The sequence below is a fragment of the Ochotona curzoniae genome, unplaced genomic scaffold, assembly GCF_017591425.1.
Source record: "Ochotona curzoniae isolate NIBS_2020 unplaced genomic scaffold, NIBS_Ocur_1.0 patch355, whole genome shotgun sequence".
NCBI classification, from domain to species: domain Eukaryota; kingdom Metazoa; phylum Chordata; class Mammalia; order Lagomorpha; family Ochotonidae; genus Ochotona; species Ochotona curzoniae.
The window spans coordinates 17,773-45,315 of record NW_024466923.1 but is presented as its reverse complement, the minus strand read 5'-3'; the positions used below and the strand labels follow the sequence as shown (position 1 = coordinate 45,315).

The 27,543-nt window shown below is 35.8% G+C and overlaps 1 protein-coding gene and 1 pseudogene across 5 annotated transcripts in view; one reads left to right on the top strand and one right to left on the bottom strand.

The window, feature by feature from the left end:
• Positions 1-27,543, bottom strand: part of LOC121167251 (syntaxin-binding protein 5-like) — a 252,185-nt gene that overhangs the window by 208,156 nt on the left and 16,486 nt on the right. The window lies entirely within an intron of this gene.
• On the top strand, positions 960-6,744 carry LOC121167254 (annotated as a pseudogene).

The window sequence follows — 27,543 nt, the reverse complement described above, 5'->3', positions numbered from 1 at the left end:
CTTGCTCATTGATTGAAGTACCAATGCCATTAAAGCATCTGAATGGAGCAGGTGGGCCACATGCCTGAAACCAGGGTCCTAAAGCAGCGAGTGGGCAGGCTGGGGGAATCTCAAGTCCTGGCAAGGCCACACTCACAGCACACTTCCATGCCAGGAACCTCACCTATTCTAGGCAGGCCACAACCATAGCATTCAGGGTACTAGTTGAGGGGCCTGAGGCCCGGGTTCTGACATAGGAATGCAGAGAGCATTTTGCAGGCTAGGGGTCTGACGAGTACTTTGCCACCATGACACTGAGACCAGGAGACTGATGCCACAGTCCTAGGCAGGCCACACCCACAGTGCTCCACCTTGTTGGCCTGTGAGTGGCAGGTCATGGGCTTGATGGGTACTGAGTAAGCATAACCCCAATATGCCACTATGCAAGGCCAGGGTTAGGGTTGAGGGTGACTACTGATGGTCTTTAGCAGGCCAGGATTTAGACCCTGTTCGTTGTAAGCCACTACACTAGTCTGGGAGCAGCAGATCATGAGCCTGACAGATTACAGATAAGCCATATTTGCAGTACATCACCAAACTAGCCCCAGGCCCTAATGCAGGGTACTGGCAGAGGAGGAAGCCCATTGAGTGTCTTTACCATTGCCAAGAACCCCAGGCTTTCATGTCTAGTTGGTCTCAGATGCAATAGGATCTCCAATCTCAGAGACCAGAGCCCAAGGGTGTGTGTCATGGCATCAAAGCACACAGCACATGTTATGCTGCTTCCGATGCTGATTCCTTTGCAGTAGAAATGCCCAAGAGTACAAGAACTATGAATCGGCCTGCTTTTGTAAACAAGCTGAGGGTTTGGATGCCTCTTCAAAAGACAAAAAGGTAACTGGAACATTTGGTTTTGCCATATCAAGGCCACTAAATTTCAAGGCATACATGTTTTTTCCTATCTCTTCCCTTGATCCTCTATGGAACTGTTTGAGGTATGGGAGAGCTCCTTGATGAGTTCCTGCCATAAAATAATAGTAGATAATGATGTACTCCATGAAACTAAGTCTGGAAGCCTGATTTCTGACATGCAGGGCAGGGAGGAGTCTGTGCAGCAGCTGATAGAATCTGTCACCTTTATGTGAGAATGGTATATTCACTCTAGGGCACAACAACAGTCTTTGCACTCAAGCTGAATTTTTTCAATTTGCACAGGAGCAGTCTAATTACTGAGTATTTGGGATACAACAAAGCACAATTTTCCTTTTCTGGAGAGCACTCTGCTTGCACTTTTGCTTTCTAAATTTGTACATGCTGACAGACTTTTCTGTTATAGAAGCCAATGATTTCTCAGAGTGATGATGATGAGGGAGCCATAGCCATTGGCACTGGCTAGAATTCAACTGGCTCATAAATAATCTTCAACAAGAAAGTAGACAAAAATCCAGGGGAAAAGGAAGGTCTTTTCAATAAATGCTGTCCAGACAACTGGTTGATAGCCTGCAGAAACAAGAAGATAGACCAGACCCACATCTTTCACCATACACTAAGATCAAATCTAAATGGATAAAAGACCTAAACCTACATCCAGAAACCTTCAAACTTTCAGAAGAAAAAGTTGGAAGCACTTCAAGATTTAGGTGTAGGCTCTGACTTCCTAGAAAAATCATCAAAAGCAAAAGTAATCAAGACCAAAATAAACAAATGGGACTACATCAAACTAAGAAGCTTCTGCACAGCAAAGGAAACAATCAACAAAGTAAAAAAGCAACCAACAGAATGGGAGAAAATCTTTGCACACTACACAGGAGACAAGGGGTTGATCTGCAGAACCTACAAAGAACTTCAGAATAACCAAAAGAACAAATCAAACAAACCAGTCAAGAAATGGGGGTGGGAAATGGGCAGACACTTTACAAAGGAACAAATCCAAACAGCTAACATGTCAAAACATGCTCAAGCTTCCTGGTAATAAGGGAAATCCAAATTAAAACATCAATGAGGTACCACCTAATGCCAGTAAGAATAGCTCACATACAAAAAACCACCAACAGCACATTGCTAGTGAGGATGTGGGAAAGGGGAACCCCACTGTTCCATAGAGGTTGGTGCAGCCTCTATGGACATCAGTATGGAGAACACTCAGACAACTGAAAATCTGCATACCATTTGATCCAGCAATAGCACTTGTAGGAATATACCCAAGACACCTGTTACATGAAAAAGCAACATACACTCCTATGCTCATAGCAGCACAATCAATAATCACAAAAACTTGGAACCATCTGAAAAGCCCATCAGCAGAAGTCTGGATAAGGAAACTATGGCTCATCTACTCTATGAAATACTACTTAGCTATTAAAAATAAATAAAATGGAGCTTGGGCCAAGGATGGTTTGCTGAGCCCATTAGTGCCCCCCCCGGCCAAGACTCTTGCTGTCACTGCCATGTCCTGCTACCTGCATCCCCACATCTGCACCCCACCATCCCTGAGAACACATCTCTGTTTGTCAGGAACGTGGTGGCCCCCCCCCATCCCCGCCAACACATCTCTGTTTGTCTGAAGATCTGCAGTGTAAGTTTGGTGGCTATGGTCCTATAGTTGATGTGTATGTTCCACTTGAATTCTACACTTGCTGTCCAAGAGGATTTGCTTATGTTCAATTTGAGGATGGTCGAGATGCTGAAGATGCTTTACATAATCTGAATAGAAAACGGATTTGTGGTCGTCAGACTGAAATACAATTTGCACCAGGGTACCGGAAGACACCAAATCAAATGAAAGCCAAGCAAGGGAGAAACGCATACAGTTCTTCACGTTATGATGATTATGACAAATAAAGACGTTCCAGAAGCCGAAGTTATGAAAGGAGATCAAGAAGTCAGTCTTTTGATTACAACTGTAGAAGATCTTACAGTCCTAGAAACAGTAGACCGACAGAAGGACCTCACCGTAGCAGGAGCCATTCCGACAATGATAGATTCAAACACCAAAATCGATCCTTTTCAAGATGTAAATCCAATTCAAGATCACGGTCCAAGTCCCAGCCAAAGAAAGAAATGAAAGCTAAATCACATTCTTGGTCTGCCTCTCACACCAAAAGTAGAGGCACCTCTAAATTATAAATTTAAATTATAAATCTAATAATATGTAATATAATAATATAATAATATAATATAATAATAATATCTAATTATAAATCTGGCTCAAGAGATGAAAAGGAATCAAAGAAAAAGGAACCACCTAGATCCAAATCTCAGTCATGATCACAGTCTAGGTCTAGGTCCAAATCTAGATCAAGGTCTTGGACTAGTCCTAAAACAGTGGCCACTGATAGCATAAACCATGATAATTTTTAGACATGTATCATTCATTTACTTATAGCTTGTTTACTTAAATTATCAGAAATACAATGTTGCAATGATGCTTAAAAAACCCTTGTTAGTTGTCCCTGTACTAGGCAATGGTAATAATTAAAAAGATAAGCTGTTGAGAAGCCACACATGGGAGTCCAGTTTGTTTAATGTTATGGGCAGCTACCAATTTGTGGTGTGTCTATATTTTTGTAAAGATTCTCATTTTTAATGCTTGAAGTATTTGGTGAAAAGATGTTGGTTGACCTTAATTTGTAACACTGTATTATTAAAATGAACTTTGATATCCATATTTTATGGAACTGTTAACCTAGAGCTGTAGCTTGCTAATAAGTCAGAATGATACAGAAGTGAATAGACACAGTAAAGCACTGACTGCTCAGACACAGTAGGGTCAGGGCGGACCTTTATATCTTACCAAGATGCCTAGGCCTGACCCCTACTGACAGTTTATTTATGACACAGTTTGAACTAGCTGTTTTGTGAACCCACCTCTGGGGGAATAACCCCTGCTCCAAGCTGGGTTAAATAGCATTTTCAGGGCTATTGAAGTTTTAGCTAAACATGGAACCTTCACTGCTTTTTCTCTTGTTTCTAGGTTTAGAGCATACAGACATAAAAAAAAAAAAAAAAAAAAAAAAAAAACCTCACCTTAGAATTTGAGCAGGTCCCTGATGACACAAAGAATGTTCTTGTGTAGTTACTCTAAAGTTTAAGTAGCACTGTTGACTAGTATTCTTCCTGCTGTTAAGAGAAAGTAAGTTGTTTCAAAGTCCATTTGGTTTCTATGTGTGTCCCTAGTGTCAGTGTTAGCTTACAGCCCTCAACAGGTGCGTTTGTATCCAGACAGGCCTCTCTCTTCGTGAGGGAAACTCACTCTTCACACCTCAGTTCTAGCTAAAGTGAGGCAAGTTGGAATGAGAAACCACACTCCCCATTTTCTAGATGATTCTGTAGTGCTATCAAATGCAGAATTATTTGGGGCAAGGATTAGTTTTAAGCAGGAGTCATCTCTCAATTTTTAATTATCAGTGTGGTTGACTATACATGAGGAATACCCATAACCATGTATATAATTTTTAGTATTTATCTGAAATGTCATTTTAAGGCAATAAAGTGACATGTCCAGTCTCATTTCAGAATAAAGCTGGCATCTTTTTTAAATCTCAGATTGCTTGCTTATCTAAGTAATTTGTAGGAAAATGATTCCTTTTAGGAGGAATACTTTTTCCAATTTTGGTTTTAGAAATCCAGGCTCTGTTTGTGAAGAAAAGGATGGGTTTTAGACACTTATGGAATGTGTTTGAAGGATTGATTCTAGAACCTTTGTATATCTGATAGTACTTTTAACTTTCATTTCTTTACTATTTGCAGTTAATGTTCATTTCTGCTATGCAATCATTCATATGCACATTTTTTTTTAGATTTTTCTGGATGTATAGTTTAAACAATAAAGTCTATTTAAAATTGTAGCAGTAGTTCGCAGTTCTAGAAAAGAGGAAAGTTGTGGGGTTAAACTTTGTATTTTCTTTTTTTTTTTTAAAGATTTATTTATTTATTGGAAAGTCAGATATACAGAGAGGAGGAGAGACAGAGAGGAAGATCTTCCGGCCGATGATTTACTCCCCAAGTGAGCGCAACAGCCAATGCTATGCCGATCCAAAGCCAGGATCCAGGAACTTCTTCCGGGTCTCCCACACAGGTGCAGGGTCCTAAGACCTTGGGCCATCCTCGACTGCCTTCCCAGGCCACAAGCAGGGAGCTGGATGGGAAGTGGAGCTGCCGGAATTAGAACCAGCGCCCATATGGGATCCCGGCACATTCAAGGTGAGGACTTTAGCCGCTAGGCCACATGACTGGGCCCTGTATTTTCTTATAGAATCTTCTAAAAAGGTATTTTTATGTGTTCTTTTTAATAAATGTTGTGTACAACCCTTAACACTCCAATGTTTGGATCATGATAAGGCACAGCTTATTTTCTGCTTGCTGTAAATTAAGCAAACATGCTATAATAAAAACAAAATAAAGGAAATAATGATTAACTGGAATTACTATAGTACTAAATATGATTCTAAATAATGAAAATGGCCTTTTGTAGCTGTAGGGTTTTTTTTTCTTTTAAATCAGTGTTGCACTGGGCACCACTCTGGAGTTGATATAAATGCCAGCAAGCTACATTTTTTACATTAAGAGTTAAGAATTCCACATGTAATATCAAAATTTATTTCATGATTTTTCATTTTAACCCTCTTGGGTTAAGTAACATAAGGTTTATTTGGTAGTATTAGGTACACATTCAAATAAAATTGGGTCATCTGATGGTGAGTTTATATTTTGTTGGTGGATCAGTAATTCTGTTCTGTCTCTTCCTAAACTAGCTGTATTGGGGCTAAAAGCTTAAGGCACGATTCTAAATCTTTGAATGTTGGTGAGCAGTTAGTATGAAGTGATAATTACTATGGGAAAGTAGTATGGATGCTTTATGGTTTAATTAATTATAGCTGATTATCGAGTGTTTATGATGTGCCAGACACTCTTTTGAAAGGCTATGTGTTGTCTCATTTCTTGTTCACAAAACTTTTATTTGATCTAAATGATAAATAAGGAAACTTAGACACAAAGAAGTAAAAGGCAAGAGCTAGGATTTGAGCCCAGACCTGGGCCATGGTTTTGTTTGGTTTTTTTTGTCCAAAACATAACAGTGAATTATTCAGTCGATTGAGGACATGGCCCTCATCAAAATTGTTTTCAATCTCTGTGGAACTAGAAGGCCTGATCCTGGTTTTGTTTTGTTTTGTTTTGCTTTAACTTGCATTGGGTTTTAAAATTTGGAGTATCTTCTCTAGAGCCTTATATGTTGTTTGTAAAGTGATATACATAACAGCATCAGAAGAACTATTGTGGTTGAGCCATGGTGTTTCCAAGTATCCTAATTCATGAGGTGCCTCTAAAGGCTGTGTTTAAGCTCATTTGGGGTTACACCATTCCAAGATGATGTGTCTGGCCCTGGGCTCAATAGTAAAATAATCCTGTCACCATTCAGGTGAGGGCTGACAGCTGCTCCTCTCTTTTTACTTAAGATTTCTCTGCATTTGTTTAAGCCAAGTAAGCAAGAAGGAAAAAAATGAGAGATAATGCTTCAGTGAGAAAGGAAAGGTGCTACACACAGAGTATGAGCTATTAAGTTAACCATCTCAGGAAAGGCCTGGGACTGTTGTACTATTCTCTTGAAAAACTGGCTCAGTACGCTGCTACATCCAACAGACAAAATCCTGTATACCACAGAGAAGAATAAGAGAAAACCAAACTGACAAACATCATTCTTTAAGTCCAAACTGCAGCTGGAATACCCAGTACAGTTTTGCTTACTATACTTCAAGAAATATCTGAAAGCAGGAAAAGAACCAAAGAAGGGCAGTTCAAGAGACCTAAGGTGAGTGAAAGCTGCTGCAGTATGAATACTGTACAAATATTTTGACTCTTGTCTGAAAAGATAAGAATTATGTAAAACTATATGGAATAATTGAAGTTCCTTCAAGTCTGAAAGTAAGCATTTTAGGATAAATAAAAGGAAGTTCAACTTCGTACTTGTGTTAGGTTTATACTGATTCCGTAATAAATTATTGGAAACTAGGATGTCATAATATCCAGGAAGACAGTCTATTAGAGTGCCTCTGAATTGGAATAGGAAACTGAATTGGATAGTAAAAAGTATGATCCAATATAAGCTTTTTCAGAGTGATCCTTAAAATTCCATTTTTCCCAATATTGGCAAACCTTGCCTTTGTTTATTTTGGTGCCAGTGTTTTCTGCTTAATTGTTTGCTTTGTTGGCATCTGAGTATAATTGCTTACATGCCAATACAGTTCACTTCTTCAACCACTTTTTCCCACATAGATTCCAATTATACTTGACATCAAGCTGAGAGGGCCCATCTCTTCTCAACTCTTTCCTGATCAGTATGTTCAGTGAATATTTATTGAACACTTAACAGTGGGCCAAACTTTGTACTAGATAATTGGGTAGAACAACAGGTAATTTCCATATTCAATAAATGTCTACTGAACACAATCTAGTGAATCATTGTATGTGGCCTCATTGTTTTCTTTCAGGGGTAGTATTTGTGATATTACACCATTTACACCTTAATGTAATTATAAAATCCAGTATGCTATCAGAGATAAGTAATTTTGTGGTTATCTGCCTTAAAAAAAAAGCATCCAGTATTTGTTTGCATCCCATTAATAAAAAATATTGAGAAATAATTTATCTTGATCTGTAATAAACTGATTTATTGTGCTGAACTGTAATATATTAAAGTAATATTAAATTGTTAACTCTGCCTTATCAAATACATATTAGAAGAGAATCCCACAAGTATTTAACTTTGTGTTAGAAAGATAAAAGGGACACTGGGTGCTATAATTAGATATTTTGAGGCAGACAGAGAGCTGTTACCCCAACTGATTTAGTATGTTCTATAATGAGAAGATGTTCACCAAATTATACTTTTCAGTGATTTACATGTACATTTTATAGGGAACATGTTCTGTGTATAGTGAATAAATAACTTACAGTATCACAAAACAAACAAAAAAACGAAATGCATTTCTTTATGACCAAATGGGCCCAACTGGAAACTATTATGCTAAGGGAAATGAGCCAATCCCAAAAGGTCAGATATCATGTTTGCCTTAATATAAGATAAAATGATGTCAAATCTAAAAATAGTATCTGTAAATTGTATATTATTGCACCTTCAAACTGTCTGTACCACACGCAATAAGATATTGTGATGTAACCTATGAATCAATAATCAATGAGATGGATTGCATACAATAACACTTTTAAAATTTCCCTATGGCTCCTCTGATCTCAGAAGTGTAACACTCCCTTGAACACAATGCGCCCCTGGAGAAGATGGAATCCCCAGAACTGCATCAAAGAACTGAAAAACCTGATTTGCTTTTAATATCCTTTTTGTTCCACAACAGGTCAGGAGTGCAGAGAAATCTTCCACCTTAGAATGTTTGAGGAATATTTTAAGTATAATCTATTAAGATTGTAACAGGTGACTTGTAGGTAAGATTCTTAACTGACTTAGACATTAGCAAAAACTATGTAGAGACTTATGGTGGGAACCAAGAGCAACCCTGTCAGCCGCTTAAAGGAGGTCATGTGCACAGAGTAGGAGGGGTCCCAGGAAGGTAAGAGGAAGTCTGAATCCTAGTCTCAGGGAAACCCTTGGAGGCCTCCCAAGGGCTTTCGCTACAGAAGCAGTGGATACTTCATCAAGGATTGTCAGTATGGGCACCAAGGACCCTATCACAGGGAATTTGAGTGCCCTCATAGGCTGAGAACTCTGAGGTCAGTCATTTCCTATTGGATCTCCCACACGGGATTGAAGCAGCCCAGTACCCTCCTCATAGGGTCTGGTGACATTGGAACAACAGCCAGGAGCCCCAGGTGGTTCTCAGAGATAAAAGAATTGTAAACTTCCTTCTGGATTCAGGAGAGTTTTCTTTGGTTCTTACTTAGTTCCAGCTTTGGCTCCTCATGCTCTCTCACACTGATCATCAGGATGGCTCAGGAGCCTCAGAACTAGCTCAAATAGAGAGAGACTAATATAAAAAGCTTTGAACAAGCAGGAAAAAGCCTGTACCTTACTGGTCAGGCTCCTAATTTGGCTTTTCCTAGACCTCACTAGGTAGGATGTAGAGTTCAGTTATTCCTCACTTGCTAAGTTATTGGGGATTTCTCTGCTCACCTGCCTAAGACTTTTCTACTCTTCAATTGTTAATATATGGCTTGTTAGAGTTATAAAACTGTTTTGATTACCCTAAAATGCACTAAGTTCTGTAAAATCTTGCTTGAATACTATAAACTGCTAATTTTAAAGAAAGAAAATAAAAGAATCCAACTGGCTCATAAGATGAACCCATTAGATGAGTCAGGGAAAGATTTCCAAATTAGATCTTACACCTCTAGTCAGCAAGAATTAGCTATAAAAGATAAGAATTTATATCCCTCAGCAACTCATAAGAATAAGGGTCAGAAATATCTGATGGAAATAACATTGAATAGGTAGATAGTTGGGTAAGAGCCACAAAACAAAGCCAGACCTTTCTTGTCCTATATGATACTGTCTGTCTACCTGTCAATCAAATGACCCCTTCCCCAGGATGTACTCTCCATCCCAACACTTGTAGATTATACCATGTAACCAGTTCCCTTTTCAGGCTTATGAGAAGCTAAGCAACAGGGAAAAATGCTCTCTTCTTGTGGACACAACATTAAACAAGAAAACATCTGCCCTACCTTTCCCCTCTCTACCCACTGTCTCTGATTATTGTTCACATGTGTATTATTTCTTCACCTTTTAAATAAACTTAGAAAATATCTATACTGACTTAAGCAATCCAAACTCTATGCAATCCTTCTCAAAATATCAATGGCATTCTTAAAAGAATTAGAAAAAAAATCCTAAAAGTCATACAAAATCACAATCACCCACTAGCTAAAAGTGATCCTGAACAACAACAAAAAAATCAAGCTGGAGTCATAAAAGTGTACCACTTCAAAGCATACTACAAAACATCAGTAATTAAAACAGTCAAAGGATTGACATAAATACTGGCATATAACTCAATGAAACAGTATAAAGACCCTGAAACTAATCCGTGTACATACAACCAAGTGTTGACAAAAATGACAAGAAAGAATAGTTTCAGTAAATGGCACTGGCAAATCTGCTTATAAGTATGTTGAAGCAGCAAATTAGATCCCTACATTTCATCAAATATAAAAATCAACTCAGTATGGATCAAAGACCTAAATTTAAGATCTGAAACTATAAGTTGCTAAAAACAAAAAGTATGAGAAACCCTTCAAAACATTGGTTTAGGTGACAATTTCTTGTATAAGATTTCCAAAGCATTGGTAATGAAAGCTAAACTAGACAAACGGGATTGTATTGAACTCAGATATTTCTGCAATGAAAATAATAAACATACCAAAGAATGAGAAAATATTTTCAAAATACCTGACAAAGGATTAACATCCAGAAATAAATCAGCAACTCCAAAAATTCAACAACAGCAACAACAAAAACATCCATACAGTAAGAAATGGGCAAGTGACCTGAATAGACAGTTCTCCAAAGAAGAAATGCAAATGGTAAAACATAAAAAAAAAAAACCACTCATTAGTAACCATTGTGAAAATGCAAAACCATGTTATCACCTCATCCTTGTCAGAACAGCTAACAACCAAAAGACACTGAATAACAAAGGCTGGTTAGAGCACAGGGAAAGAGGATTCTTTTTTTTGTAAGATGGAATGATACAAGAACTTTTAGGTTACCTTCCATTACTTTAGCAGACACATTACCAGGGAACTGAATCAGAAATGGAGCAGCTGGGAGTCTCAAAGCAGCAGCCATATATGAAATGCAAGCATTCAAAATTGGGTACTCTTAAATGTTAGTGGCAATGACTGGCAATGAAAATTAGTGCAGCCACTGTAGAAAACAGTACAGATATTTTTCTAAAAAGCAAAAGTTACTGTAGTGGTAATGTCACCACCTGCAAAGTTAAAATACCATATGGGTGCGGATTCATGCCCCAGCTGCTCCACAATCCAATTCTCTGCTGGCGGTCTCAATAAAGAACAGCCAGAGATCAACCAGGAATTTGGACACCTGCCCATCCACATGGGAGACTGACATGCAGCTCTTGGCTCTGGGCTGGCCTACTTGGGGAATGCACCAATAAGACTGAATCAATCTCTCCCTTTCTTCTATTCCTTCTCTCCCTATCTTTCCTCTCTGTTTCAAATAAATTCTTTAAACAAACTAGAAATAGGTGTGCTATATAATCCATAAATGTCGTTACTGGGTGTATATCCAAAAGATATGAAACTGTTTTAACTCCAAGATACTTGCTCCACCATGTTTATAATAGAACTCTTCATAGAAGCCAAAACATGGGATGAACCAAGTTATACATCATAAGATGAATGGATAAAGCAAATGTGACGTATATATAAAGACTAGAGTAGAACTGAGAAAATCGGTGAGGTAAAAAAACATATTAGACCTGGTTGTCTTGGCTTAATACTGTCAAACCCACAGAAACTACATATTGTTCTCAAACATCTGCTGTTCTTTTCTCTACTGCAATAGAAATTTTAATTTGGCACATAGAAATCCAATTAGACTCTAATTATCAGATTCACTGCAGAATAGCATGATTCTGAACAGAAAAAATGAGAGCAGAGATTATATATACTTCATCAAAATGCGACTACTTATTTCTCTTCTTTGCATTTTTGTTTAGTAATATAAACAGAACATAACTCAAGTATTTTAGATCTAAAAACACTGATACATTCCTGCTTCCATACTGATTCCTTAGTTTGTCTCTTTATGATAACGTAATTTCAATATACTTGATAATCACAGGCTTAATGCTCATCTAAATAAGTTTATGAGTAAAAAGTATGATGATCACTGTTTTGCATGAAATATAGACAAGGGCTATAAACAATTATCAGTTCCCAAGATATCAATTTTGTTCATACATCAAGCTTTCTTGTACTCTATATATTAGCTCCACAAATCAGGAAAAAAAAATTTTTTGGAACATTTTCTAAGTTTAATGGTTTATAGCTAGATCCATTTTGTCACAAAAGACAGGATTTCATTCATTTTTACAGCTGAGCAGAATTCCATTTTGTGTATACACATTTTCTTTATACAGTCCTCAGTTAGTAGACATTTGAGTTCATTTCATATCTTATCTATTGTGAAAGGAACTGCTCTAAGCTTGGGGTACAGACAGCTCTTTCATATGCTGATTTAGATACAATGGCAGGAAATGGACCAGCCATCTTAGAATAGGAGATGAAGCCATACATTAAGGATGACAGGGCAAAAAAAATAGAAAGATCTTGCTCTGTTCTTGAGATAGAGTCATTAAATCATTCTGGGTAACTTATGCTTGGACAGAGTCATAAAAGTGTTGGGTTGTTTGTTTTTTTTTTTCTTTAATCTTTTAAGCCACAGTTATTATCACCTGTTACCTTATACTAACTTGCATCCTAATATAAACTCCAACCATTTATTTCTAAATCAAAGTAAAATTATTGAACTACCAGGTTAAGATATGAAGAATGTCTGATGTTATGTTGGGGCTTTTAATTGATCGGGATTTTTACTCTGTTGGCTCTACCTTCAGACCAGAGAAGGTCTCCCCAAGAAGCCACTGAACTTATCTGGACAATAAGATGCTGGACTCTATGCTTGGTATATGCTTGCAATGAAGGAATCTCAACTGAACTTGAACTGTGGTTACGCAACAAGGTGGAGGAATCCACCATGGGGGGAGTGATATGGGAGGGGTGGGTAGAATCCCTGTACCTATAAAACTGTATTTCATAATACAGTGTTATTAACAATAAAAAACAAGTCATTAGGACAAATAAAGTGAAAAAATGAAAAAAAAGATATGAAGAATGCTCCCCATATTAATCACAAGTCTGAAAATGAAATTAAAATGTTTTTTCATTCTTTAGAACTCCAGCTTGTCACCATATTCATAGTTCATTCATATATGGGTATCTATGATATTCAAATTACACTGATATGCTAAAGCCGTCATTTCTATATTTAAACATGGAACTCGTAGAAACAGTGAACTAGGTTTGACTTTATAATGTGAACATAATTATTGGAAACTAGCAGATATAGAAAATATCTAGAACTAATATTGCAGCTATGTCATAATTTTATTTCAAAACTCTTCTAGGTAGAATATTTTCCTCTAAATAGTTTTAATTATATAATAAATTTTTTTTTCTGCTGTTAGCTCACTCTTTAGTTTGGTCTACAAGTGTTATACTCTGGGTAAAAAAAAAGGTAAATCATTCTTGACCTTGAATCCAGAAATCAGAAATGAACTGTATTTCTCAAAATGGATAGTGTAAGCCTTAAATCCATATAATATGAAATGATAAAACATAAGGATTATACTTCGAAGAGACATTCATATAGACACAGTATAGTTTTACATTTTGATTGATAATAACCAACTATGCCTGGAATTGTTCAGTAACTTTCATTCCTGGAAAATTTCATTTCGGTTCATGTTTCCAGTAACAGTCAAATAATTTAAACCAAGAGATTTCCAAAGACATGAGAATATTTTTGCATTTGTTCCCTGTATCTGATGTCATTTTGGTCACTGAAAGTATTACTGAGTAATGTTCTCTCTTGTATGGAAGAAAAGACTGAGTAAGAGAAATCTGGGAGAATATATGATACCATGGAGTGGCATAATGGTTAAATTAAAAAGTATGAAATAAATAAAAAGCTATGAAAACTTATTGCATTGTGATTAAGAGGATACATTAAATTGTCAGTGGTCACTGGCAATTGAGACTTTGATACTATTCATATCAGAGTAGAATTCATAGGTCCCTTGGAAAAACATGAAAAAAAAAAACTATCATTTTCAATGCTCCAAAGGCAAGCACAAATCTACTCCTACTCCCATTTTACAAGATATCTGAAGGCACAAATGAGAGAATATGTTAACATTTAGATTTTGAAATTTTGCATCTTTTTTTACGCATTTAGTTTCTACCATTGCCTATGCCTACAATGCCATGATACACTTAAGTAGCAAAATGTTGGAATTGTAACTGACTATACTATTGTAATGATAAGTAGGAGAATGGGAAGGTGGTGTGCAGTATCCCTATAGTCACAAAACTGTATCATGGAAAATAATCGGCAATTAAAACTTATAAAAAATAAAACATTTTCTAAGACTCTTTTTTCAGTAAGTCAAACTTAAATATCTCCCTTATCCACCAAAATAACTCTCAATATGTTTATCATGTTCATATGCAAAGACATATACCCAGAGACTATTTATATGAAATGTCAATAATTAATAATGACAAAAAGAAAACCAGTTGTTTCCTGCGTACAAAGGCATAAAAGAGTTGCTCCAAAAGGCTATAAGGGAAGAAAATGCTCTCTGTTTTGAAGTACATAACATATATTATATCAGGTTGTTCAAAGTACAAGACTTACAAATATATTCACTAAATGAGTTATTGGTATATACAATCCAGTAATGGATCCAAGCAATCATAAACAATGACCAAGTTATTTAATCCAGAAATGATGGTATGTTAAATATTTACATCTTATATATTATTTTCTACTAACTTGATATGTTCTTTCCCTTCCTTTTGTTACTCAAGCCCCAGCTTTCAAATTTTAACTGGGAATATAAAATTGCTTCCAAAATAAACCTTGATAATAATACAATTGTAGAAAAATAATATTCTTCCTCATATATTTGCTAATGTTATTTTTTTTAAGATTTACTTTTTTTTACTGCAAAGTCAGATATACAGAGAGGAATATCTTCCGTCTGATGATTCACTCCCAAGTTGTAGCTGCACCGATTCAAAGTTAGGATCCAGGAACTTCTTCCAGATCTCCCATGTGCGTGAAGGATCCCAATGTTTTGGGCCTTCCTTGACTGCTTTCCCAGGTCACAAGCAGGGAGCTGGATGGGAAGCTGGGCTGCTGGGATTAGAACTGGCGCCCATATGGTATCCCAACACATAAGATAAGGAGTTTAGCCATTAGGCCACTGTGCCAGGCCCGCTAAAGTTATTTCTAAAGGACTCTTAGGGGCAGATATTTGGGACAGCATATATCAAGTGAAATGCCCCATACCCATATTAGAATACCCAGAAAGGATGGGTCAGTTCTGCTCTGGATTTCAGCTCTCTGTTCATGCATACCCTGGAAGGCGGCAGCTGGTTGCTCAATTATCTGAGTTCCTGCCACTCAAGGGAGACCTATCTTATGTCCTGTTCTCAAGCTATACTGGCACAGTCTCAGGGCCAAAGGAGTGAAACAGCAGATGGAAGATCTTTGTCTCTGTTCTTATTTCAAATAAATAAATTTTTAAATAAAATTAAATAAAATCTTTAAATAAGAAGGAATCTCAGAAGACATTCATACTTTACAGAGTAAAGAACTGATTATATACCTATATCTATTATATATATATATAAACAAAATCTATATACCACTGATCCAAATAACCAAAGAGAAAGAAAACCCAAACAATAAAATCAGAGATGAAAAGGAAACATACTCAAACTCCACAGATATATAAAATGAATCAACAGGAATTGCTAGAAATAGTTATATGCAAACAAATTGAAAAATCAAGAAGAAATTGATAATTTCTGGATACAATCTACCTAAATTGACTCACATTGACAGAGAAAACCTGTCAAGTCTAAGACCAGATGACTTCAGTGCTGAATTCTGCTAAACTTTTCCAAAAACCTAATTCCAATTGTTCTCAAACTACCCAAGACAATTGAAAAGAAAAATTCTCCAAATTTCTTCTATTTAACCAGTGTCACCTTAAGTCCAAAATAAAAAAGATACAAAAAAGAAAGAAAAGTATAAATCACTATCTTGATGCATACAGATGCAAAAGTCTTCAACAAAATACTAGCTAATCAAATCCAGCTACACATCAGAAAGATCAATCACCCTGACAAGTGATAATTATCCCTGGTATGTTGGGCTGGTTCGACATGTGCAAATCAATAAACGTGATACATTAAACAAACTGAAGAACAAAAGCCATATGGTTACCTCAGTAGATGCAGAGAAAGAATTTGACAAAATGCAGCATTCTTTCATGATAAAGAAATTAATACTGGGTATAGAAGTAAAATTTAGATAGTAAATGAAAAACCCTTAGCCAGCATTATACTGAATTGGGGAAAAGTTGGAGGCATGTTCATTAAGATCCAGAACTAGATAAGGATTTCCATTCTCACCACTAATATTTAATATAATCCTGGAAGATTTAATCAGTGATTAGGCAAGAAAAAGAAATCATGAGGATACAAATTATGAAGGAGGAGGTCAAGCTATCCCTGTTTGCAGATGACATGATTCTCTATAGAGCAGAACCACAAGACTCTGCTGTAAGGCTACTGGAACTCAAAAGAATTTGGCAAGGTCAATATAAATATAAAATCAATGCAAAAAAAATCAACAACTATCATATACATAAACAATTCCATAGCTGAGAAATAACTTGTAAAATCACTCCTATTCACAATAGCTATAAAACTATTTAAATACATAGTAATAAATAAAATTAAGCATGTGAAAAATTTCTACAATGAAAATTATGAAATATTAAAGAAAGGGATAGAAGAAGCATCAAAAATAGAGTCTTTCATGTTCATGGATTAGCAGAATATCATCAAAACGACCATAGTACCAAAATAAATTTATAGATTCAATGTAATCTCAATGAAAATGCTTAAACATTGTTCCTTGACCAAGAAAAGATGCTAAAATTCATATTAAAATACAAGAAACCCAGAATAGCTAAAACAAGCCTAAACAATGCAAATAAAGCTGAAGACATCACAATACCAGACTTTAAAGCATACTATGGAGCAGTTATAATCAAAACTGTCTAGTTCTGCCACAAAAACAGATACTAAGATCAACAAGACAGAACATATACAGCAGAAGTACATCTGCATGTCTATAGCCATCTAATCTTTGACAAATGAGTGGAAATCAATCCAGGAACAAACAATCATCTCTTCAACAAATGGTGATGGGAAAACTGGATCCACATGTGCAGAAGTAAAAAGACCCTACTCCACATCTTATAAAATATCAATTCATCATCTATCAAGGATCTAAATCCATGATCTATATCATCAAACTACCAGAAGAAAACATCAGGGACACTTTGCCAACACACAGGCATAGGCAAACACTTCTTGGAAAACAGGCTATAAAAGCAAAAATAAAGAACTTACATTAAGCTAATAAGCTTCTGAGCTATAAAGGGAACCAACAAGAGAGTAAAGAGGCAACCAACAAAATGGGAGAAAATATTTGCATATTATGCAATTTATAGAGAATTAACATCCAAGATCTGTAATACTTAAGAAATTTCACAGCAATAAACAAATAATCCAGTTAAGAAACAGGCAAAATACATGCATATGCAATTTTCAAAGGATGAAACAGAAATGTGAGGGGAAGGCAATAAAACTTTTTTGGGACTCTGTACCCATGTCGCAGAATCTCAACTCCAGCCATTGTGGCCATTTGGAGAGTGAATGAGTGATTGGAAAATTTGTGTGTCTATATCTCTCTGTGTAACTCTGTTAGGGAAATGCAAATCAGAATCATAATAAAATATCACTCAACTCTTTTGAAATATCTATCATCAAAAGGAAAGTAGCAAATTACGGTATAGGAGAGGGAACTGCTTGCTACACACTTAATGGGACAGGGATATTAATGCAGTCCCTATGGCAAATAGTACAGAGATTCCTTTAAAAACAAAAACAGAACTGGAATATGATCCAGTAATTCCACTGTTGATTATATACACAAAAGGCTAAAATCATTTTATTGAAGTGATACCTGCTACATGATATTTATTTCTTCACCATTAATAATAGCTAAGACATGGAACCAACCCAGGCAGGTGATTGCTACACACACATACACATACACACGCACTGCAATATCATTTGGCCATAAAAAAAAGAAAAGAATGGAATGCTTATATTTTCAGTAAAATGGATGAAACCAGAAGACAGCACTTAACGTGAAATAGTACACACAAAATCAATGACCACATGGCTTTTCTCATATTCAGCACAAAAACTCAAACTAAACACAGAACAGTGATTACAAGAAGCTGGGAGGGGTAAAAAGAGGGGTAGAGAGAGTTCAGATAATGGGTACCAGATCTCAGATCAAAGGATTAAGTTCCTAACACAGCATAGTTGGTGACTATGGTTCATAATAAACTAGCATAAATTTATGAACAGGAGGAACTACAAGCCTCTATTCAAACAAGAGGAAATATTGATTACTATAAATTGTCCAGTATATATTACATGTCTGAAATGGAATAAAACACTGTAGCTAGAAACATACTTGATTATTGTTTAAAATTTTAAACTAATATCTCTATAAAAATTATTAAACATAGCTCAAACAACTTAGGAAATACACAAAAATAGAAAGATGTTTAATGTTTGTACATCGATAAAAATTAATTTTGTTAATATTTCCATGATGATCTAAATATTCTTCAGGTCCAATACAACCTCCATAAAAATATCAATGAAATTCTTTAACATAAATATAAAAAAATTGGAATAAACCTAACTAAAAATGTAGACCTCTTTGAAGAAAACTATAAAACACTTTAAAAAGAAATTGAAGACCTCAAAAGATGGAGAAACATACCATGTTCCTGGATAGGTAAAATCAATATCATTAAAATGTCCATACTACCAAAAGCAATATATACATTCAATGCAATCCCAATCAAATTACCCAAAACATTCTTCATAGAACTGGAAAAAATGATACAAAGGTTCATCTGGAAACACAAAAAAAACACAAATAGCTAGAACCATCCTGAAGAATAGGAAGTTAACAGAGGGATCACAATTCCAGACCTCTGGACATACTATAGGGCAGTGGTTATCAAAACAGCCTGGTACTGGCACAAAGATAGAGAGGAGGATCAATGGAGAATAGAAGCAACAGAAGGGAACCCACACAGATACAGCAAAATAATCTTTGACAAAAAAACAGATGACAATCCAGGCAAATGGGAAGGTCTTTTCAATAAATGCTGTCCAGACAACTGGTTGATAGCCTGCAGAAACAAGAAGATAGACCAGACCCACATCTTTCACCATACACTAAGATCAAATCTAAATGGATAAAAGACCTAAACCTACATCCAGAAACCTTCAAACTTTTAGAAGAAAATGTTGGAAACACCCTGTAAGATTTAGGTGTAGGCCCTCACCTCCTAAAAAAAAAAATCATCAAAAGCAAAAGCAATCAAGACCAAAATAAACAAATGAGACTATATCAAACTAAGAAGCTTCTGCACAGCAAAGGAAACAATCAACAAAGTAAAAAAGCAACCCACAGAATGGGAGATCTTTGCACACTACACAGGAGACAAGGGGTTAATCTCCAGAATATACAAAGAACTCCAGAACAACCAAAGCACCTAAACAAATCACTCAAGAAATGGCCACAGTGGGCGGGGCGGGGGGGGCGGGTCACAATAGCATAGTGGTTAAAGTCCTTGCCTTGCACGTGCTGGAATACCAAATGGGCACTGGTTATAATCCTGGCAGCCCTGCTTCCCATCCAGTTCCCTGCTTGTGGCCTGAGAAAGCAGTTGAGGACGGCCCAAAGTCTTGGGACCCTGTACCCATGTGGGAGTCCCAGGAGAGATCCTCACACCTGGCTTCGGATTGGCTCAGCTCAAGCTGCTGAAGCCAATTGGAAAGTGAATCATTGGATGAAAGATTTTTCTGTCTCTCCTCTCTGAGTATATCTGCCTTTCCAATAAAAATAGATAAATCTTAAAAAAAAAAAAAAAGAAATGGGGATGGGAAATGGGCAGACATTTCACAAAGGGACAAACCTTTGGCAAACAAGCATATGAAAAAATGCTCAAGCTCTCTGACAATAAGGGAAATCCAAATTAAAACATCAATGAGGTACCACCTAATGCAAGTAAGAATAGCTCACATACAAAAAACCACCAACAGCACATTGCTAGTGAGGATATGGGAAAGGAGAACCCCACTCCACTGTTCCATAGAGGTTGGTGCAGCCTCTATGGACATCAGTATGGAGAACACTCAGACAACTGAAAATTTGCATACCATTTGATCCATTTGATCCAGCAATAGCACTTGTAGGAATATATCCAAGACACCTGTTACACGAAAAAGCAACATATACTCCTATGCTCATAGCAGCACAATCAATAATCACAAAAATTTGGAAGCTACCAAAATGCCCATCAACAGAAGACTGGATAAGAAAGCTACGGTTCATCTACTCCACGAAATGTAGTTCTTTGTGGCCAAATGGGCCCAACTAGAAATCATTATGCTAAGGGAAATGAGCCAATCCCAAAAAGTTAGATACCACATGTTTGCCTTAATTTAAGATGAAAGAACGTCAATCCGGAAAATATTACCTGTAATTTGTAATATTATCTCATCCTCAAACAGCCTTATCACATGCAATAAGATACTGTGATATAACCAAAGAAGCAACAATGAGAGTCAGACTGTTTATGATCTACATCAAAGACCTGTACAACCTAATATGCTTTTAATACCTAATTAATATGCTTTTAATACCGAATTTTTCTGCAATGGGTCGGGAGAGCAGAGAAATTGTCTACCTTCTTAGGATATACTTAATATCTTCCTCACATATTCTATCAAGAATATAACATGTAACTTATAGACAACTGAATCGAATCTGCACTACACATTATCAAAACTATAAAGACATACAGTGGGAATCAAGAGCGATCCTGACAACCTCTTAAAATGAGGTAACATGCACAGAACGGGGAGGGGGACCCCAGAATAGAGCAGGAGGACAGGAGGAGGCTTGTATCCCAACCCTGGAGACTCCCAGATCCTCACCTAGGACTATCAGTACGGGCACCAAGGGCTATATCCCAACTGCCAAGGAGACCACTGGGAATTGGACTGCCCTTGTAGGCCAAGAACTCTGAGGTCATCCACTCCCTTTCGGATCTCCCACATGGGATGGAAGAAGCCCAGATCCTTCCTCACAGGATCTAATGTCATTGGAACAATAGCTGGGAGCCCTGAGTGGTCTTCAGAAACAGAAGATCAGTAAACTTCCTTTGGGACTCCAGAGGGGATCTTTCTCTGGTCCTTACTTAGTTCCAACTCTGGGTCCCCACCCTCTCTTGCAAGGACCAGGAGGGTTGCTCCAGAGCTGCCACCAACCCCAACCCCCAAAGGTAATTAGATTAGATTAGATAGAGACCAATAAGGAAAGCTTAGAACAGACAGGAAATGGTCACCTCAGACTCCCATATACCTTAGGCATTGAAGATTTCTCTGCACACCCCTCCTAAAACTGTTCTGCTCCTCAATTATTAACATATGCCTTGTTAGAGTTATAAGCCTGTTTGGACTATCCTAAAATTTGCCAAGTTCAGTAAAAATCACACTTCAATACTATAAACTGCTAAATATAAATATGAAAAGACACGAGACAGCTGAATAGCACCCTATAACCATTTTAAGGTTTATAGCAGCCAGTTGTGTATAAACTAAAATTCAAAAGTCAATGAAGTAGTCACATTCTGGTTAAGAACTTGCATTTTCTAACATATTGGTCACTCAATACCATGTCAATTAACTCCATAATGTTGTAAATTGTTGTCTATGTCATATTGTGGCTTTTCATTGGAGGGGAGGATATTCTGCCAGCTCCAACTTTCAGACCAAGGATGGTCTTGCAAGGAAACTGTTGAATTTATCTGAACAACAAGAGGCTGGACTCTATGCACAATAAGAGGCTGGCAACGAAGGAATCATGACTGGATATGAACTGTAACACTGCAACAATGTGGAGAAATTAAATATGGGGGGAGTGCCTGGGAAGGGTTAGCGGAATCCCAGAGTCTATGAAACTGTGTCACAAAATGAAATTTTTTTTAAAAAGAAGCTACTATAAGAAGATAATCATTAATAAAATATTAAACTAAATAAACAACATAAATATAAAAAAATCCCTAAAATTCAGATAGAACTACAAAAAAAAAACAGAAGAGCCAAAGCAAGCCTGAGCAAAAAAAAAAAAAAAAAAAAAAAAGTTGGAAGCAACCCAAACCCTAACCAACTTCAAGTACGCTGAAACATTTACAAATCAAATTAGCATATTGACATAAAAATCAACACAGATTAATAAATTAGCACAGGCAAACCAGAAATTATCCTATACATATACTGCTGATTTTTTGGCAAATATATCAAGTGCATATATTAGAGAAATGACAATCTCTCCAGTGATTACTGCTAACAAAATTTTGGAAGCGTTAAGCAAATCTCAGACCCTATGGAATTGTACCTTAAAATTCAGAAGAAAAAGGAAAAAACAAACATATGCTAATAAAACATTAGTAGATCCCTACTTCTCATCATACACAAGAGTTAACTCAAGATTGATCAAATACCTTAATGTAAGATCTGAAATTACAAAATTACCTAAACAGGGGAAACACTTCAACACACAGATATTGGCAAAATTATTTTGAAAAGACCCCCCAAAAGCACAGTCAATGAAAATAAAATTAGAAAATTTGGATTAAATCATGCCAGGAAATTTCTGAAAAACAAAGGAAACAATCAAAAGAGGAAGACAGAAAACAGAATGGCAGAAAATATTTGCATGCTACTTAACAAAATATTAATATCTAGCACACATAAAAAATGTTTAAACCTCAGTGACAAAATATTAATCCTGTCCAGAAATGGGCAAAGAATTTGAACAGCCATTTCTCAAAGGAAGAAATACAAATATCCAACAAATGCATTAAAAAAAATTCAATATAATTGGCCACCAGGGGATTGCAAATCAAAACCACAATGAGGTATCAATTCTTAATTGTTAAATGGTTGTCATCAAAAATAAAATGGCATGTGCTGGTAGAAATTTAAAGACTGAATAATTCTTATATACTGTTGTATAGTCCAGCAATCTTACTACTGGGAATATATCCAAAAGAAATGAAATCACTGTATCAAAGAGATAGCTGCTCCATAATGTTTATTATAGCACTGACCATTTATACAAGCCATGATGTGAAATCAACCTAGCTATCTATTAATGGATGAATTTATATATATACACAATATATATTTTATATACATAATTTATATTATATACATATAATATTCTGCAATAAAAAGGAACAAAATCCCATCATTTGCAAAAAAAAAAGGAGGGAACTGAAGGACATTAGCTCACACAAAATAAGACAGCCATAGAGAACCAAATACCACATTCTTTTTTACATGCAGATTTTCAAAAAGACATTTGGAGATGAAATATTACTTTCTAAAAGTTGAGAGGTTTGGGGAATAATGATGTAAGAAGGTATCAAACCGCATTTAGAAATGAGGAATAAATTCCTAGTATCACAAAACAATAAGGTGATATTAGAGTTCGCAAACTGTTATATATTTTCTGAGTAAACAGACAAGAATGGTTCCATGACTCCAATCTTAGATCAATGACAAGGAGAGGAAAATGTAATTTTATATAATCAGTACATATTGTATGCATGTATTGAAACATCACACTGTGCCAAAAAACATACAAAATTGTTGCCAATCCAAAAAAACTGAAAATGCTCTTTTAAGCATAGTAAGCTAAAAGATTTGGTTAAAAAAAAAAGAAAGAAAGTAAGAAATAATCTTGTGAGGCAAATTTATATAGACGGAATGATAATTAAGAATATTGTGCCTACAGTCAGGAGACCTGACTCAGGTTGCACATCTGTCACTGCCTATCTAACCTGGATACATTACTTAGCTACTCAGTAACTCCATCTACAAAATAAGAGGGATAACTAAGTAATCTTAAGGTTCCTTTCAATTCCAGCTATACTCCAAACACACTAAGAACTATGGCACACTTGGAGAGAAATGATAGACATCTAATGTTTCTACATTTTTCAGAAAGTGCATATTCCTGAACAGCAATGAACTTAGATTTAACATTGTTTCCCAATCAGAAAAAATCTAAATATGGTGTTAGATTATTAAATATAATTTTCTATACATTTAGTCTGATTTCCTCATTGGCTATATACTGTTGTTTCAAGTAGTTTGCTAAGATAACCAGTACCATTGTTATTTGTACAAGTATAAGTAACTTGTAAATACCTAAGGCACACCTCTCTTCTTTAAAATCTCTTTATGCCTCACTTGCCTTATCTGATTCACTAGAACAACTCTCACTTTATGAGATGTCAATCAAAAGAGGTACTTACAAGTTCTAAGAGAAAGCATTTAAATAATATTAACTATGTTATCATTTATTTCACTTATTATATAAATATGATATAAAATGGTATTTTGAATTATTTTTTTGGCTGAATTTGGTACCTAAAATATTTTTACCATATGCATACAATATCTTAATTAGCTATAACCTCCTCCTCCTTACAGGCTGATATTCTATTTAAGTTAATTGGGCAAGTTTGTGTGCATATGTATGTGTGTACATATGCATTCCCACACACTGGTCATCTTAAGAAACAGGCAAAATAATTGATTGACTTTATATTAAGATGATTTAGAATTCAAGTGGACAAACTGGTTTTATAAGAAATTTCTTAAAATTCTGTTCTTAATAATCTTGTGATGGAAGATGAAAAGAGGATAAGAAATACTAGGTTAGCTGAATTCTAAAACAATAGCAGAAAAATGTGAACTGGTTGACATTGGCAAGAATAGCTTATTTTCTACTTTATTTGACTGTCTTTCCTTAAGCAAGATAAAGCAGATGAGTCAACAATAATTAAGTGCCTACTATAAAACAAATTACTCTTAGAAGTAGAAAAAGAGCCAGTGAAAAAACACCTTTCACTTCTGCTGTAAAAACTTTAGGATCAAGAACAAAGCAGATCATCTATGTGTTATAAAGAGCACAGAATTATAACTAAAAGACTAAGTTAGCTAAATGTAAATTCCCTGGTTTTGATAATTATGACTTTATATATCTTTAAAGGCCCTTATTTTGTGTAAATGTACATTAAAACTCAAGGACAATCACTAAAAAGTTACTAGAAGGTACAACTGATAAGCCAAAAACAGAGAAAGTTGCATTCTATAAAATGCTCAATTAAAACCAGAAAAGGCAGAAAAAGACAAAAAAAAAAAAACCCACAAAGAACAATTGCAAACAATTTCTATGTAATAAGTGTTAATCCAACCAATCAGTGACCATTATACATGTCAATGAGTAAACAATAATTACCAAGGCATACTCTGTCAAAACAGAATAAAACAAACCTCCAGTGATATAGTGTCTACACGAAATCCACCTTAATGTGAAAATAGAGACTGATGAAAAGACTCCATGGTAACACTGATCAGAAGAAAACAGGAGGGGCTATATTAACTTCAAAGTCAAATTCAGAACAAAGAAAATAATCAGTTCTTAAAGATGGCATTGCATAATGATAAAGGATCAATTTCCCAAGAATACATAGCAATTCTTTGTATGTCTAACACAAAATCAAATCAGTGAGGCAAACATTGACAGAACTACAAAGAAAAATGAATCCTCCATTACTGGCAGAGATTTTAATATTCTCTAAGCAAGTGGCATATATAGCAGGATGAAAATCAGTAAGGACACAGTTACCTGAAAAACCCCAACAATTAGATCTAATCAAAATTCATAAGGGTGGGTGTGAGACCTCCTACCAGTTAAAATATTTGCTAATTCAATCCTAGTTCTGGTTTCAATTCCATTTACTGCTAATAAAGATCCTGGGAGCAAGCTGGGGACATTTCAAGGAATTAGCTCTTGACACCTAAGGGAGACCTAAACTCAGCATCTGGCTTCCAGCTTCAGTCTGGTGCATTCCTGGCCACGGATTGTAATGGAAAATGAATGAGCCGTTCTTTCTTTCTTCTTTCCTGCCTGTCTGCCTGCCTTCCCTCCTTGTTTCCTTTCATTCCTCTCTTGCAATCTCTCTCTTCCCTGCCCTCCTTTTTCCTTCTTTCCCTTCCTTCCTCCTTCCATGACAAATTTCATCCAACAGCAGAAGACACTTTCTTCTTAAGCTAAATGGAAGGGTCACAAAGATAAATTACGATCTAGGATACAAAGCACACCTGGCAAATTTTAAAAAATAGAAACCATACAAAGCAACACTTAAAAAAACAATATAACAGAAAGCTGGAAACATTTATCCAGAGATTAAACAGCATACTCTAAATAACACATGAGCCAAAGAAATCTCGACAAAGATATTGAAAAAAGTTAAATGCTTCAACACAATTTAGTGCCAGAAATTATTCTTAATTTGGGAACAGAGAAAAGACTATCATTTGACCCACACAGTTGATACAGTAAAGAGAAAAGAAAAAAAGAACAAAAGTAGGAAATAATGATTCTAAAAGGGAAGAAGAACAGCTTATTAGACCTAACCTGGGCAGAGAAATAAAAACCTAAAATTTTTGTAATGTGAATTTATGAGAAGAAAATTACTGACAGTCCATTTAAAATAAAATTGATGTCAGCAGACTAATTTCTTTAAAATTAATACCATCATTAAATTAAGGACATCTTGGTCAACAGACTTAACTTTTGTATTGATGCATAATGGCCCAATAATTGTTAAACCTGGTTTTCGAAATCAAACTGAATACATGGTTTCTTGTTCACTATCATAGTTGTCTAGTTTTAACCTTGAATATATAATCTTTCCCTATACGTGGTCATACTAAGGAAAGTTAATATGTACAAGGGTCTTTTGAAACAGTAGAGATGAGAAATAAGCATTTACTTTGTTTCAATGAAGTATATAGCACAGCTACAGAATAAAATACTAGGTAATCACTAAAATGCATTTTCAAAGTGTACCGTACAATTTCCCAAAATGCAATGTTACCCATAACAAGCAGAATTTAGCATCAATACAACTACATGAAAATCACTGTAACCATGCCCACTCTATTTTCTTACCTAAATCTCAATAAGGTCCAGTTATATTTGTATGATTCATCCAAATGATTATCCTTGTATCAGTGCTTATTTATTTGAAAGCTATCTTGACAGAGGTAGAAGGAGAAGGATAGGAAAACAAAGATCTTCTATCTACTGAATCAGTTCCAAGATGGATACAACTGCCAAGAGCAACAAGTTGCTTTCCTTGTAGATGGCAGGAACCCAAGTATTTGAGTCATCATCTACTGCCTTCTCAGCTGCATTAGTATGAGAGAGATAAGCACAACAGCCAGGAAAACCAGCATTCCAGTGTCCAAAGCAACCACTCAATCTACACAATTCCTGCCGCTACAGTGGATTAAAATGTTTGACATCTTGGAAAATATTTTAGCAAGGAATATAAGAAATAGTTGGAAATCTAGAAATACTGAAACTCTGAATTTGTAATAAGATTGTATCCTCTAGATTGACAGCCACGGAACCATGATATTTATGTAAAGAAAAATCCATAACCATATAGAAAAGGTTTTATA